Source organism: Aedes albopictus, chromosome 1 (genome assembly GCF_035046485.1).
Source record: "Aedes albopictus strain Foshan chromosome 1, AalbF5, whole genome shotgun sequence".
In the NCBI taxonomy this organism is placed as follows: Eukaryota; Metazoa; Arthropoda; class Insecta; order Diptera; family Culicidae; genus Aedes; species Aedes albopictus.
In genome coordinates this window covers 44,640,375-44,655,666 of record NC_085136.1, presented here as the reverse complement: position 1 = coordinate 44,655,666, position 15,292 = coordinate 44,640,375, and the positions used below count along the sequence as shown (strand labels likewise).

At 39.9% G+C, this 15,292-nt stretch overlaps 1 protein-coding gene across 1 annotated transcript in view; it reads left to right on the top strand.

Moving 5' to 3' along the window:
* LOC134284900 (uncharacterized) overlaps window positions 1–15,292 on the top strand; it is a 194,001-nt gene that overhangs the window by 146,057 nt on the left and 32,652 nt on the right. The window lies entirely within an intron of this gene.

Genomic DNA, 15,292 nt, shown 5'->3' with positions numbered 1-15,292 from the left:
TCAGAATTTGTGCAACCGTGGTTAAACCTGGTTTAACGCTTAAGCCAGGGTGTAGAAATCACCCCTTAGAGAAGGAAACAGATTAGCGTGCATACTATTTTGCGTTATACCACCGACGGCTAGGTTCTTTAATAGGTTATTTCTAATGACTTTCCCTCAGTTCAATTATTGGGATTTGCGTTAGCTAACACTTTCCTCAGCTAACATATCAAAATGTTCGATCCAATCGGATCCATCTTCTTTTAACCGGACGCGCGTAGTTGTAAAAAGTACAACAATACCAAAAAACCTCGCTCCTCGTATTCAGCGCGAGTGCGAGTGCAGTTTAAAGGTCATACAGGCGCGCGTCCTGAAAGGTTAAAAATATTGATAACTTTTTGTTATCAGCTTCAATAATTAATACTTCTTCCTGAATCGATTTCACATCAGCATACGAAAGGCATAGATTCAGGCTAGGTAAGTATAATAATAAATTTTGGATTCAGGTGTCGTCGTTTATTACGATTTACCAATGGACGCATTAACGTGAACTGAGGTGTGCAATGCAGTCCTTTTCTAATATTCAGGATAACATTACTTGAACATCAGAAGCATTCGAGTTAAATGCCTACCGTTAGTATGAAATGATTTGCATCAATGATGCACTATTTTTGATCAAAGGAGCATAAGAGAAATAAAATGCGAAGATTTGAATTGATCATAAAGTTTGAACTTTTCCAAAGCTTGCTTTTTAAAACTCACGCTCGCAATGATGATCTTCGAAGACTGACTAAAAGTTATGGCGCATTCGTCTTTTTTGGGGGAGACATTAATCACCGTGTGTTTATTCCCGTTTGTTTAGCTCTTGTGAAACAAAGGGGCTGCCATGGAGTGATTTATCTACACAAAACTATAGACATGCTTCCAGGAAAAGCCTATTCAACCTTCCTAATGCTTCGCGTTGGGAACAGCTCGGAAGCGTAGTGTAAGATTTGGGTTTTAAATTACTCTAAAATACACAACAAGGGTTAATTTATCTAAAATGAGTTCGGTTTGGCAGAAATTTTTTTCAAAAGTCCACAAGAACTGCAGCCTATGAATTTTATCAAATCTTCCGATCCGGCAATCAAAAGTTTCACCACTTAGCACCACTTCGTCACCACTGCCACGGCCGGACTGACGTCTTCTTCTTATTCTTCTTCTTCTTCATCTTCTTTGTGGCTGTAGGTCCGCATTGGGTCTTGGCCTGCCTCGCTTCAACTTAGTGTTCTTTGAGCACTTATACAGTTATTAATTGAAGGGCTTTCTTTGCCTGCCATTGCATGAATGTGTATATTGTGAGGCAAGTGCAATGATACACTATGCCCAGGGAGTCGAGAAAGTTTTCCCGACCGGAGCGGGAATCGCAACCTCCATCTCCGGATTGGCGATCCATAGCCTTAACCACTAGGCTAACTGGAGGCCGGACTAACGTCAAGCAGATTTTCGGGTGGATTCAAATTATGTCTTTCGCTCTTTTATTTCCACCGTTCAACAGTTCCTGGAAGCACTCTCTCCATCATTGTTTGTCTGTCAGCAAGTTCCACATAGCGGGAGAAGGCGCTGCTTTTCTCCGCACGCCATTGTCAGTTTCGTAAAACCTCCACATATCATTCTGTTCCGTACTTTCTTGCGCCTCCCTGAGCATCCACATTTTCCTCATGATCTTTTGTGGTGGATTTGTTTTTCGGATCCTCCGTCTCCCATAAATCGTTCCCTGCTTTGCCGGGTTCCAGCATCCGTCTTCTAGCAACATTTTTCTGGTAACCCTTTGGCACTCCTATCGAGCCACCCGTTCTTAGGTAGTCTTCGAGCAGTGTCTATTACCTCCCGCGCTGCCGTACTCATCGCTCCACTGATAGAGTGCTGCGATCACTTATTCGCTCGTCCAGCTTCTAGTGATGGTCAGCTACTGAATAACGTTATCGAAACGCATTAATCGCCAGCTGCTTATGTCCGACACAGTTGAGCTCATATCTTACTAACTACGAGATAATGATCTCTCGATGTTGGGACCCCTGAAAATTCCAACATCAATGAAGTCCGAGAAGTGTCGGTCCATCTATCAGTATTGTCTATCCGGTTGGAATCAAGACCGACATTCAATAAAAAAAATGCCATTTTCTTGGTCCACAAGTGTCGCAACTGTTTCGCATCTAGTGCGCTGTGTTGCTGACAACAACGGGAAGGATGCGCACTACTTTTTGTGGTGGATAAAGTGAGCACAATAAAAAATATAAAAATGTACCCATCACTTCTCTCCGTGCATACTCTCGACGAGCTTTCCATTTGACGTTTGTGCTACCGAAAGCTCGCACTCGACGCCGTTCAGTGGCCGTTTGGTTGTGTTGATGCAAACAAGAATGGAATACTGCATACATGCGCAAATGCCATGCGTTGTCGTACACGGAGAGACGAAACTACCCAAAAGTGAGTTCTTTCCACCCAACTTCGGGGTTGCGTGCGTCAAGCCAATTTTGAGTTGATGGAATCGATGTTTTTGTTGGGTTGTTCCCGCTTGCTTCCATGTGAAAAAAAATACCTAATTTTAAGTTTTTTCCACCCAACCGAAATTTTGATTAGGTTGTATTCACTCAAATTTGAGTACTGTGCTAGAAACTCAATTTTGGCTTGACGCACGGAACTGCAAAAGTTGGGCTGTTTCTCTCTTCACTCTCTGACAACAACAGAAAGAGCGCATGAAAAGGGAGATGAAAAAGAACTCAAAATTGAGTTTAAAAGTACCTAATTTTGAGTTTTTTAGTTTCTCCGTGTAGTCATTGAACAGTGGATGGGAGAATGAAAAAGAAGGCATTGAATTGGCGCGCGACTTAGCTTGCGTGATGGCATGGATACATGAGTGTGAGTGTGAGGTTGAGAAAATCTTGAACGGAGAGGAAGCGGTTGAATGAACATTAGACCTGTGCGCCGCCGCGCCACGCCGCCGCCGCCGACACTTTTTGCCCCACGCCGACGCCGACCGTGATATCGGCGGCGCGCCATACGCCGATGTTCGTCACGCCGCCGATTTTCATTTTTCACGCCGATGACCAGTGCACGAACAAAATTTTGTTTACATTAAGTTGAGATAAAATACTAAAACTTTCGAAGATTTCTCTAATATTCCAATCAAAGAATTCTACAGAAAATCCTTTAGAGATCTCTTCAGGAGTTTCTTCAAAAATGTCTCCAGTGGTTCCTTCAGAGATTCAGGGATGCCTCTAGGAGTTTTAACATGCTTTTTTTTCTCAGAAGATCTCTCAGGAAGATCTCGACAGGAGTACGATCAGATTTTTTTTCAGGAGGTTTCTGGGATTCCTCCTAGAAATACATCCGAGATTCATCCAGAAGATTCATCAGGGGATCCAATAGGTGGTCCTTCAGAGATTAGTCAGAGAGTTTCTCCAAGGATTTCTTCGGAAATTCCTTCAGGATTACATACAGGAGTTTCTTCAGGAATAAGTCCAGGAGTTTCTTCAGAGATTCCTCTAGGAGATCTCCCAGGAATTCCTCTAGAATTCCAACAATGGGTTTCTCCTGGCGTTCTGTGTTCTTCAGAAATCACTCCAGGAGTTCCATCAAGGGTCCCTTCAGGAAATCTTTCCTGGAATTTTTTCAACAATCCCTCCTGAAATTCCTTCAGGGATTCCTCTCGGTATGCCTCATGGAAATTTTTCAGGAGTTCTTTTGGGGATTTATCGAGGAGTTCCTTCAGATATTCCTACAGAAGTTCCTCCATAGATTCATGAGCATTTTCAAGGATTCATGCAGTATAGTAGTTCTTTCAAGGAATGCTCCAGAAGTTCCTTCGGTGACCTCTTCAGGAGTTCCTTCAAGGATCTCCTCAACAATTCCAGGAGGGTTCAGGAATGCTTCCAGGTGTTCATTAGGAATTCCTTCAGAGGTTCTTTAAGTTATTTAAACAGAAGTTCACTCGGGTATTCTTTCAGAAGTCCCTTCAGTGATTCTTTCAGGAGGATTCATAGATGCCTCCTGGAGATCCATCAAGAGTTCCGTTAGAAGTTCTTTCAGGAAGAAGGTCTTAGACATTAGTCTAGGAGTTCCTGCAGGGATTCCTTTTGAAGTTCCTTTAGAAATTTTACGTTGTAATGCCTTTTCCAGTCTTGATATATTTCAAATACAGCTATTATTATATCTTGTCCGACGTTTCGGTTACATTTGGTACCTTCTTCAGGGACTCAAATATTGCTGATTTTTCGTCCAGTGTTGTTCTGTCGAACAGCAATTAACGATTTTTGGATTCGACTGCGATAGAATTTAACTTTGAAATGGCTTATCTAGTCTTGACAAATTCGAATACGGCTATTTTATTAAGTTCTTTTAGACATTCATACAGGAGTTCTTACAGAAATAAGTCCAAGAGTTTCTTCATAGATTCCTCCAGGAGTTTCCGGGATTCATGGAGATGTTTCTTCAGAGGTTCCTCCTGAATTTCTTCAGGGATTCCTTTAGAACCCAACAAACATTTTTGCTGTACAATAGTGGAACAAACAACTCTTAAACAAACTTAAGAAACTGTTATTCAGCTAGTTCCGTTACATGGGAAGTTCATTCAGAATCCTACAAGATAACCTTAGGGGATTCCTCGAGAAGTTCATTTAGGAATTCATCCATGAGTTCTTCAAGGGATCGCTCTTGGGATTCTTTCTGAGATTTTTCCAGGAGGACTTACGAATGCATCAGGAGTTATATCAGAGATTTCTTACAGGAGTTCTTTCAGGGAATCTTGTTAAAGTTCCTCCAAAAATTACCTTAGGAATATAATCAGGCATATCTCCAGGATATTATTTAGGGATCTCTCATGGAGTTTCTACAAGAATTCCTCAAGTATTTCCTTCTAGAATTCCTCCAGGAATTCTTTCGGGGACTCCTCCTGATAATCTTTCGGGAAGATTCCGCTGAAAATCCTTCAAGAATTTCACCTGGAAATGCTTCGGAGATTGCTACCGGAATTCTTTGGGGAATTTCCCCTGGCATTCCTGCAGCAATTTGCCCTGTAATTTCTTCGGGATTTCCTCTTGGATTTACTTCAGGGGTTCCTCATGGACTACCTACGAGCATTCCTCCTGAAATTCCTACGGTAATTCCTCCTGGAATTTATTTGGAGATTCTTCAAAGAAATCATTCGGAAATTCCTCCTGGAATTATTTCGAAGATTCCTCTTGGAATTCCTACGGGGATTCTTCCTAGATTTTCTTCAGGGTTTCTTCCTAGACTTCCTTCAAGGATTCCTTCTGAAATTCTTTCAAGGATTCCTCCTGATATTCGTCCTAGACTTAAATCATGGATTTCACCAGAATTTCTTTCAGAGTTTTCATTTGATACTCCGTCGTGGGGTTCCCCTGAAATTTCTCCAGGGTTTCCTCCTGGAATTTCTTAGATAACTTCTCTTAGAACTCCTTTGGAAATTCCTCTTATATTTCCTTATGGAATTCCTCTAGCAGTCCTCCTGGAATTCCTTCGATAATTTCTTCTCAAATTCATTCGGGATTCCTCCTGGAATTAATTTGGAGATTCCTTCTAATGTTCCTTCGGGATTCCTTCGGGAATTTCTTCAGAAATTACTCCTGGAGTTCTTTGGAGATTCCTCATGGAAATCCAATGAGGATTTCGGTTTGAAATCCTTCGAGGATTCCTCCTGGAATTCCTCCAGAGATTCCTTCGAAAATTCCTCCTGGACTTCTTTCAGGGATTCCTCCTTGAATTCCTCCGGGGATTTCTCCGGAAGATCCTTCGGAGATTATTTCTAGAATTCCTTCGGAGATTTCTCCAAGAATTCTTCCTTGAATTCCTCCTATAATTCCTTCAGAGATTCTTCCTGGAGTTGCTTCTGGGATTCCTCCTGTAATTTCTTCAAAGTTTCCTCTTGGAATTCCTTTGGAGTTTTCACTTCCAAATTCTTCGGAGATTCCTCATGGAATTCCTCCTAGAATTTCTTCGGGGTTCCCTTCGGTGAGTCCTCCTAGAATTCTTCCGGGGATTCCTCCTTTCTGAGTTCTCCTGGAATTTTTTCGGGGATTCATCTAGGAATTCCTTCGGTCCTCTTAGATTTTTTTAGGAATTTCTCCCGGAATTTTTTCAGAGATTCCTCTTGGGTATATTTCGTTGGTTCGTCCTCACAATTCTTCGGGGATTATTTCTTGAATCATCCTTGAAATTCCCACTGAAATTATTTTATGGATTTTTGCTGGAATTTCTTTGATGTACTGCTTGAACTCCTTTGAGATACGCGCAGGTATTCTTTCTGGATTTTCGATTGGAATTCCTGCGGGAATTCTTCACAGAGTTCTTTCGGGGATTTCTTCAGGGATGTACTTCCTGTACTTCCTTCGGGGTTTCCTCTTGAAACTCCTTCTAGGATTCCGGTTGGCGTTCCTTCGGAGATTCCTCCCGGAATTCCTTAAAGGGGTTCCCCCTGGGATTCCTGTAGGAATTTCTTCTGGAATTCTGTAGGGTATACCTTCTGGACTTCGTTTGGGGATTTCTCCTGGCATTCCTTCTAGAATTTCTTCGAGGATTTCTCCTGAACTTCCTAAAATTTCTCCGGGGATTCCTCCTGCACTTTTTTCAGGGATTCCTCCTTGACTTTAACGAGGATTCCTCCTGAGTTTTTTCCAGAGATTTTTCTTGGAATTCCTTTGAGGTTTCCTCCTAGAATTCCTTTTGGGGTTTCACTTCAAATTTCTTCGGAGGTTTCTCTTAGAATTCCTTCGAGGTTTCCTCTTGGAATACTTTCGACAATTTCTCCTAGAAATCCCTCAGGGATTTCTCCTGGCATTTCTTCAGAGATTCCTCTTGGATATTTTTCGTTGATTCCTCTTAGAAATCCTAGAGGGATTCTTTTTCAAATTCACTTTGAAATTCCCACTGGAATACTTCCGAGGATTCTTTCTGGAAATCCTTCGGGAATTCCTGTTGGGATTTCTTTGGGGATTACTGCTGGAATTTGCTTGGAATTCGTGCTGGAATTCTTTCGGGATTTCCTTATGCAAATTCTGCGGGAATGTCTTCTGGAATTCATTCAGGGCTCCCTAATGGAATTCTTATGGGCATTCCTCCTGGAACTCCTTCCAGGATTACTCCTAAAATTCCATTGGGGATTCCTTCTGAAATTCTTCCGGGATTCCTGCTTTAATTCTTTTGGGGAATCCTCTAGGAATTCCTTCGAGAACTCTACATAAGTTTTTTTTTTCAGTGATCTCTCTAAGAGAGATTCTTGAACTACATTTCAGTGATTTCAGCAGAAGTTCCTTAAGGGTTTCATACAGCAGTTGTTGCAGGGATTGTTCCAGCAGTTTCTTCATGGAATCTTCCAGGAGATTCTTCAAGGCTCATCCTGGAATTCTTTTGGAAATCATTCGAGGATTCCTTGAAAATAGTGCGACCTTATTATCAAATGTGATAGCTTCTGAAGGTTCTAAGAAAACAAAACGAAAAATGTAGCAAAATCTATATTTTTGCCCTTAATTTGCAATGGAGTAATGCAACATGCACTAATACGGATACGGGTAATTTCACAATAGGTCTTATTACTGGCCACAGTGATGGACCCGAACAGGAATAAAAAAGGTGTTCATTCAAACGTAAGGGTATAATTACTCAGGGTCAGATATTTGACAAATGAACTCAAGAAAAAAACACCTGTTTGACACTAATGAATCAAACAAGATGTTAGAGCATCGGTTTCTTTTTGGCCAAATACTTCATCCTGTATACTGGCATAATAATAATTCACTAGCTGACCCGACGTGGCTAGCCACGTTAGATAGAAAAAGATTGTTTTTAAAATTCCAGTTACACTTCTTCAATGAAACTGTTTTCGAGAACATTCCAGAATCTCTCTCCAGAATGCTTCTCTCTTGAACGTTTAGTAATCTCCAGAAAGTTCTCAAAATTTAATGAATTCTGATTTTCCAGAACTTTTCAGAAGGTCCATTAGACATTTTTTTTCTTGAACGTTCACTTGAACTCCCCAATCATAATTGGCATTAAAAAAATTGTTTCAGAAAATTCCAGAAGGTTAGTTTTCTTATTCTTTATGAAACATTCAGTAACTTCTAGAAAGTGCCTGGAAAGTTTAATGTTCCAGAATATTCTAGAGATTTTTTTCTGTTTTCATTTGGAATATTCAGTAGTTTCCAGAAATTTCTCAAATATTTTATGAATTTGGTTGTTTCAGAACCTTCTTACCTCTTACCTCTCAGACACTTTTCGTAAATTTAAAAAAGTTTGCTGGAGGTCTTTGTCTTGTTTTTGTCCAGTAACTGCTCGAAAGTTCTTAGAATTTTGATTATATAGAACATTTTCGTAGATTATTATTCTTCTTTCTAAAACATTCAGTAATCTCTAGAAAGGTCTCGAAATTTTATGAATTTTGGTATTCCAGGACAATTTAGGAGGCCCTTCACTTATTTCCTGAACTTTCATTAACTTCCAGAAAGTTCTTGAAATTAATAATGAAAAGTGTACAGAACATTTCAGAAGGTCCTTTCTTTTTTCTGTTTGAAACGTTCAGTAACGTACAGAAAGTTTTCGATATTTGAGGAAGTGTGATGTCCGGAATATCTCAGATGATTGTTTTACTTTTGTAACGTTCAGTATCTTTCAGGAAGTTTCTGAAAATTTTATGGATTTTTATGTTCCAGAACATTCTAGAAGGTTTTTTTTTTCGCTTCCTTGCTCGTTTTCTAACGTCCATAACCCTTTCCCAATATAATAAAGTTTCATGCTCTAGAACATTCTAGCAGGTTCTTTTCTAAAACGTTTAACAACTTAGAAGTGATTATTAGAAGACGAAGTTCTCAGTTAATAACTGAGCTGAGAAGCAGGCTTTGTCCCAGTTGGGACGTTACGCAAAAAAAAAAGATGTTCCATAATGCTACAGAAGGTTCTTTTTCTTTCTTAAGCATCCAGAAACTTCAAGGGGATTCTCGAAAATTTGAGAAGTTCCATATTTTAGAGCATTCCAGAACGTTATTTATTTTCTGGAACTTTCAGAAAGTTCTTAGAATTTTTAGAATATTGATGATCCAGAACATTCCAGAAGGTTCTTCTTATTATTTCTGGAAAGTCAAAAAACATCCAGAATGTTCTCGTACCTTTTAGAAATTTGATACAACTACGGTGAAACATCTCAACGAAACATTTCAAAGCGTTACGGACAGACAGACAGACAACGCTGGGATTTTATATATACAGGGGATGTCATGAATGGTCATGAAAAAGCAAAGACTGAACTACAAATTCTACGGCGTAGAGACAACTTCTTCGTTTCGCCAATGTTCACATTACGGTCAAATTTTGGTCACGCCGATTCACGCCGCCGCCGCCGCCGCCGAAAGCTGCCACCGGCGTGACGCCGATGACGCCGCCGCCGCCGGCCAAAAATGGCCCTCACGCCGCCGCCGAGCAAAATAAAGTCGGCGCACAGGTCTATACTGAGTCAGTCTTGTAAATACTTTTGCGGCAAACAAATGTTGTGATTCGAGGCTGAATTTGAAAAAAACAGGTTTTCTTTAGCGGTTACCACACTTTTGACATGAATAAAAAACGTCGCGAGTTGGGTCGCGTCGCGACTTGATTGTGCGAAGTCCGGTTTGGTGGCGGCCCGACAATACATGGTCGATTGGGTTGTAAATTTCGATTACGGCCGAGTATTGATGTACTTACCGTTATATCCGGTCTAGCTGTTACGGCTAAATACAATAATTGCCATCAAATGAAGTATACTGACATCACAGACAAACAGACGTAACACTCTTCAAAACGGCTTGACACATGCATTTAACAATAAATTCGAATTTTATTTGATTTGCGCGATCGTTGCACCAGAGGCGCTAGTGTTTGATCGCCATGACGTTTGCCAGTGTACACGTTGCTGAATGATGCAAACGATAAATACAGTGTAGTAGTGTGCGTGTCAGTAAAACTTGGTTGGGATGCGACTGCGATGATTTTGCTTCGGAATGTTGGCTTTGCAGTCTTTTGGGGGAATCGAAAACACTAGTTTATGATTTTTCCCGACGTTTCGGTCCGTATGGGACCTTTTTCAAGGGTTCAATCGGTCAAGGTTTCCTTGTCAGGCGCTGTCCATAAACTACGTAGACTCATTTTGGGCCATGTCAGAACCCCCCCTCCCCCTCCGTAGACTTTTGTTCATACAAAATTTTCGAAATTTGTATGGAGCGTAGACTTTGGCCAGACCCCCCCCCCCCCCTCTCCCCCCTTAAGAGTCTACGTAGTTTATGGACAGGCCCTCAAGAGTTTAGCAAAGCCATCTTGACTGGGAAACCTTGACCGATTGAACCCTTGAAAAAGGTCCCATACGGACCGAAACGTCGGGAAAAATCATAAACTAGTGTTTTTGATTCCCCTAAAAACTGCAAAGCCAACATTCCGAAGCAATGTCAGCAAAACGTCAAATCGAAATCCATCATGGCCGACAGTGTCGCGCGCGGTTCTACCAACAGGTGGCAGTGCACAGTGTTTTATTTTGCCGATTTCGTGCGCTTTTTTAATAACTTTTTAACCGTTGATTTTTGCGATATAGTTTCTACGGAGAAGTTTCTACATGAGACAAAGCGCATCTTTTGACATGAAGAGCTGGATGATCAATCCACCTAAGTGAGATATAAAAAATATTTTTTCAAAAAATGCAGATAGACATTTGATGTCTTCAGCAAAGTTGTGCAAAATGCAATTTTGAACAACTTTGTCAAAGACGTCATAATGCTAAATCTCATACTCTACGAGATATATTGCGTATTTTGAGCATGACCCCTAGAAATCATATATATTATCATAACTTTTAACGGGATTTTTTACATTTTTTTCGTCTTCTACAAAGTTGTTTAGAATGTAAAAATACATGTTTTTGCTGAACATCGAAAAACGTTAGCTTTTGGAATAAAAGTTATTTACAAATTACTGATTTTTATAGGGTAACTTTGAACACGTCTAACTGCTATCGGCGCAAAATGGCGCAGAGAACCGTTTCGAATAATAAAACAACTATGTTTCTACTTTATGAAAATGGCTTAAACTGGCACAAGATTGTCTACATTTTTTTCATGTTCTGCAAAGTTGTTGAACATACAAAAATACACAATTTTGCTGAACATTGCGACACTCTATCTCGTTAAATGAAGAATTTATTAAATAATTTCAATATAAGATAATTGTTTGTTTTTTCACTATAACACATAAAGAATACACTTGCATACAAAAGTTTAAGCCATTTTCATAAAGTAGAAACATAGTTGTTTCATTATTCGAAACCGTTCTCAGCGCCATTTTGCGTCGAAAACAGTTAGACGTGTTCAAAGTTACCCTATAAAAATCAGTAATTTGTAAATAACTTTTTTATTCCAAAAGCTAGCGTTTTTCGATGTTCAGAAAAACCATGTATTTTTATATTCTAAAGAACTTTGTAGAAGACGAAAAAATGTAAAAAATCCCGTTAAAAAGTTATGGTAAAATATATGATTTCTAGGGGTCATGCACATACAACCCAATATATCTCGTAAAGTATGAGATTTAGCATTACAGGTCGGACTCGATTATCCGGGGGTTCAATTAACCGGGGGTCCGATTATCCGGGGCTCGATTATCCGGGAAAAAGGGCTCGATTATCCGGGGAAAAGTTTGTTTTTGCTTTGTTTACAAATTTTAAGATTACAATATGTCAACAAATGTGATAAACATCAAATACAACACCTGTAAGTAGGATTTAGCCTATTTAAAAATTGTTTTTATTTTTCACATTTTTCAGCTAAAATTTCATTTTCAAAAAAACATGGTTGTAATAATACAAGACGTTGAGTTTAGGCAATACAACGTTATGTATGTTAGCTTCTATGTTTAACGAACAGTTTTTGATTGAAGAACATCAAAAATAAAAGAAAAGAAGCATGGCTCGATTATCCGGGTGATTCGATTATCCGGGGTGAAATAATTTTGAAGTCACCCGGATAATCGAGTCCGACCTGTATGACGTCTTTGACAAAGTTGTTCAAAATTGCATTTTGCACAACTTTGCCGAAGACATCAAACGTCTATCTGCATTTTTTGAAATTTTTTTTTTTTATCTCACTTATAGGTGGATTGATCATCCAGCTCTTTATGTCAAAAAATGCGCTTTGTCTTATGTAGAAACTTTTCCGAAGAAACTATATCGCAAAAATCAACGGTTAAAAAGTTATTAAAAAAGCGCACGAAATCGGCAAAATAAAACGCTGTGCAGTGTGCCCATGAAAATGACACCGGGCAAAAGTTTTAGATGAATTTCCTCTAAGAGTTACGTCTGTTTGTCTGTGCTGACATCATGCAACATCTTCAAAATCTATGCACCACCTGAATCTGTATATTTCAGTTATATGCTTCTTTTTGGCATATCGAACACTAAATTGCATTCCATGTACCTGATCCATGTTGACGCGCCACATTAAATTCTATGCACCATTTTTGCAATTCTTGCACCTTGCATATTTTAGCATCATTTCTGCATTTTTTATATAAACTAGACATCTAATGCACCGTTATGGTGTGGGCATCACATGACATACATTTTGTTTGCATTCTATACACCATTTTAGCATTTAGTACACCAAAATAACATTCCATGTATCTGGACCATGTTGACTTCCGCACTACATTTAATTCCATGCACCATTTTTACAACGCGTGCACCTAATCATGCAACATATTCATAATCACCGGATAACGGTGACAACTAATGCTGTACGCTCACATTCACCTACATACACCTTTTTCAGAGCTTTCTATGCACCATTTTGGCATTCACTATATCATTTAGACATCTTTTGCACTATAATGATGTGGTACACATTTGAATTCCATGCACCATTTTGGTATTTCAGTACAAAATGGCATTCCTTGTACCTGGACCATGTTGACTTCCGCGCCACATTGAGTTTCCAGCACTATTTTTGCAATTCGTGCACCTAACATGAAACATGTTGACTATAACAGAATCATGGTGAAACTAATGCACCATTCTGACATCATGTAGCTTCTTTACATTTCATGCACCACCATGATATTCACAGAATCATCTAGGCACCATCTTTGAATCAATTGTATGTCTTATGCGAAATCATGCACCATCGTCACATTTCATGAACTACCAAAGCTTTTCAAGCGTAATCGAGGCGTTCACTATATCATCCAGGCATCTATTGCACCATGATTATTTTCTGAAATTTCCGTAAATGAAAATAGTAGTCTATGTATCATAAACAATGTCGACTCTAATGCATCTTTCTGACATCATGCACCTTCTTTGAATGCCATGCTCCATATCAGTATTCCATCATGCACCTTCATGGCGGCACGCAATTTGAATTTTGTGTACCAGCTAACTTGAGACCCATCTTCGAATTCCCTGCACCATCTAAGCATTCTGCATATGTATCAAATTGCAATTACTCACCACGCATGTACCATCTTGGCATTCCCTTGGCCATACATCCTCCTAGAATGTTGGGATTTGTGTACCACGATTGCGTAGTGCACGTTCAGCGTGCTTGTCTGGGTCATATTGACCCCAACATCTTAACGTACAATACTCACAGCACACATCATTTTAAGATTCTATACTCCATCACTTAATCACCTGGAAGAATCTCTGGGGAGTTTCAAGGAGGAATCCTTGGAGGCATTACTGAGGGAATGCTAGGAAGAATTCCTGGAGGAAGCTCTGGAAAACTACTGGAATAATTCCTGGAGGAGCTCGTAGAGGAAATTCTAGAGGAATTCCTGTAGAATTCCCTGGAAGAGCTTTTGAAAGAATTGCTGGAAAAATTCTTGAAGAAATTCACGAAGGAATCGTAGAGTAATTACAGGATAAACACCTGGAGACATTTCTATACGAATCCTTCGAAGATTTCCTTGAGGGATTCGTAGAGAAATTCATGTAGAAATTTCAGGAGGAACATTTAGAGGAATTTCAGGATGAATCCATGGAAGAATTCAATGACGAATCCCCGGAGTAATATTTGGAGGATTTTTTGGAGAAATTCGTAGAAGAGTTCATTGGCATAAATCCCTGGAGGGATTACAGGAGAAACCCCTGCAGTAATCCCTGTAAGAATTTCAGGAGGCATCCGTGAAGAAATTTCTGGAGGAAGCCCTGGAGGCATTCCTGAAGGAATCTTTGAAAGAATTTCTGGAAGAAGCTCTAGAAACATTCAGGAGGAATCCCTGGTGGAATCCCTGGAGGAATTCCTTAAGGAATCTATGAATCCCTGGAAGGATAACAGCAGGAATCTCTGGAGGAATCCATGATAGAATTCCTGGAGGAATCCGTGGAGGAACTTCTGGGTGAATTCATGGAAAGATTCCTGCAGGAGTTTTTGGAGAAATTCCTAGAAGAATTTGTAGGAATCTCTAGAGGAATCCCTGAAGGTATCCCTAGAGGAAACTCTGGAGGAATTTGTGCAAGAATTTCAGGAGGAATCCGTGAAGAAATTTCTGGAGCAATCCCTGGAGACAGTCCTAAAGGAATCTTTGGAAGAATTCCTGGAGGAATCCGTGGAATAATTCCTCGGAGAATTTCTGGAGAAACTACAGGAAGTATTTTTCGAGGAATCCATAAACGCATTCCAGGAGGATGTATCCCTGGAAGTTTTTTTAGGAGGAATCCTTGAATGAATTTCTGGAGCTATCCCTAGAGGCAATCCCTAACGAATCCATGATAGAATTACAGGAGCAATCCGTGGAGGAATCCCTGGAAGAATTTGAGGGGGAATCCCTGAAGGAATTTCTGGAGGAATTCGTTGAGACATTCCCGGTTGAGTTCCTGGAAGATATCCTGGAGGAATTCCTGGAGGATTTCCTGGAGGATTTCTGAAGAAATTTAAGGAGGAAAATACATGGAAAAATTTCTGGAGAAATTCCTGGAGGAACCCTTTGAGGAATTACTGGAAAAAATTTTGAGGCTTTCCTGGGGAAATTTCTGGAGGAATGTCGGGAGGAACTCCCGGAGGCTTTCCTAGAGAAATTTCTGGAGGATTTTTTTGAGAAATTTTCTTAAAAAAATATCTCGGGAAATTTTTGGATAAATCCTTAGAGAACGTATGAACAAAGACCAGTTGAATAACCATCGGGCAAAAGAACCGAAAGACGCGTTGGACTACCGTCAGAATACTTTTAGTATATGAAATCGAACGATGAGTTCAACAATCGTCAGAATTAATAGATTTCTGAATCAAGTGACCAATAGACGCATGTTTAC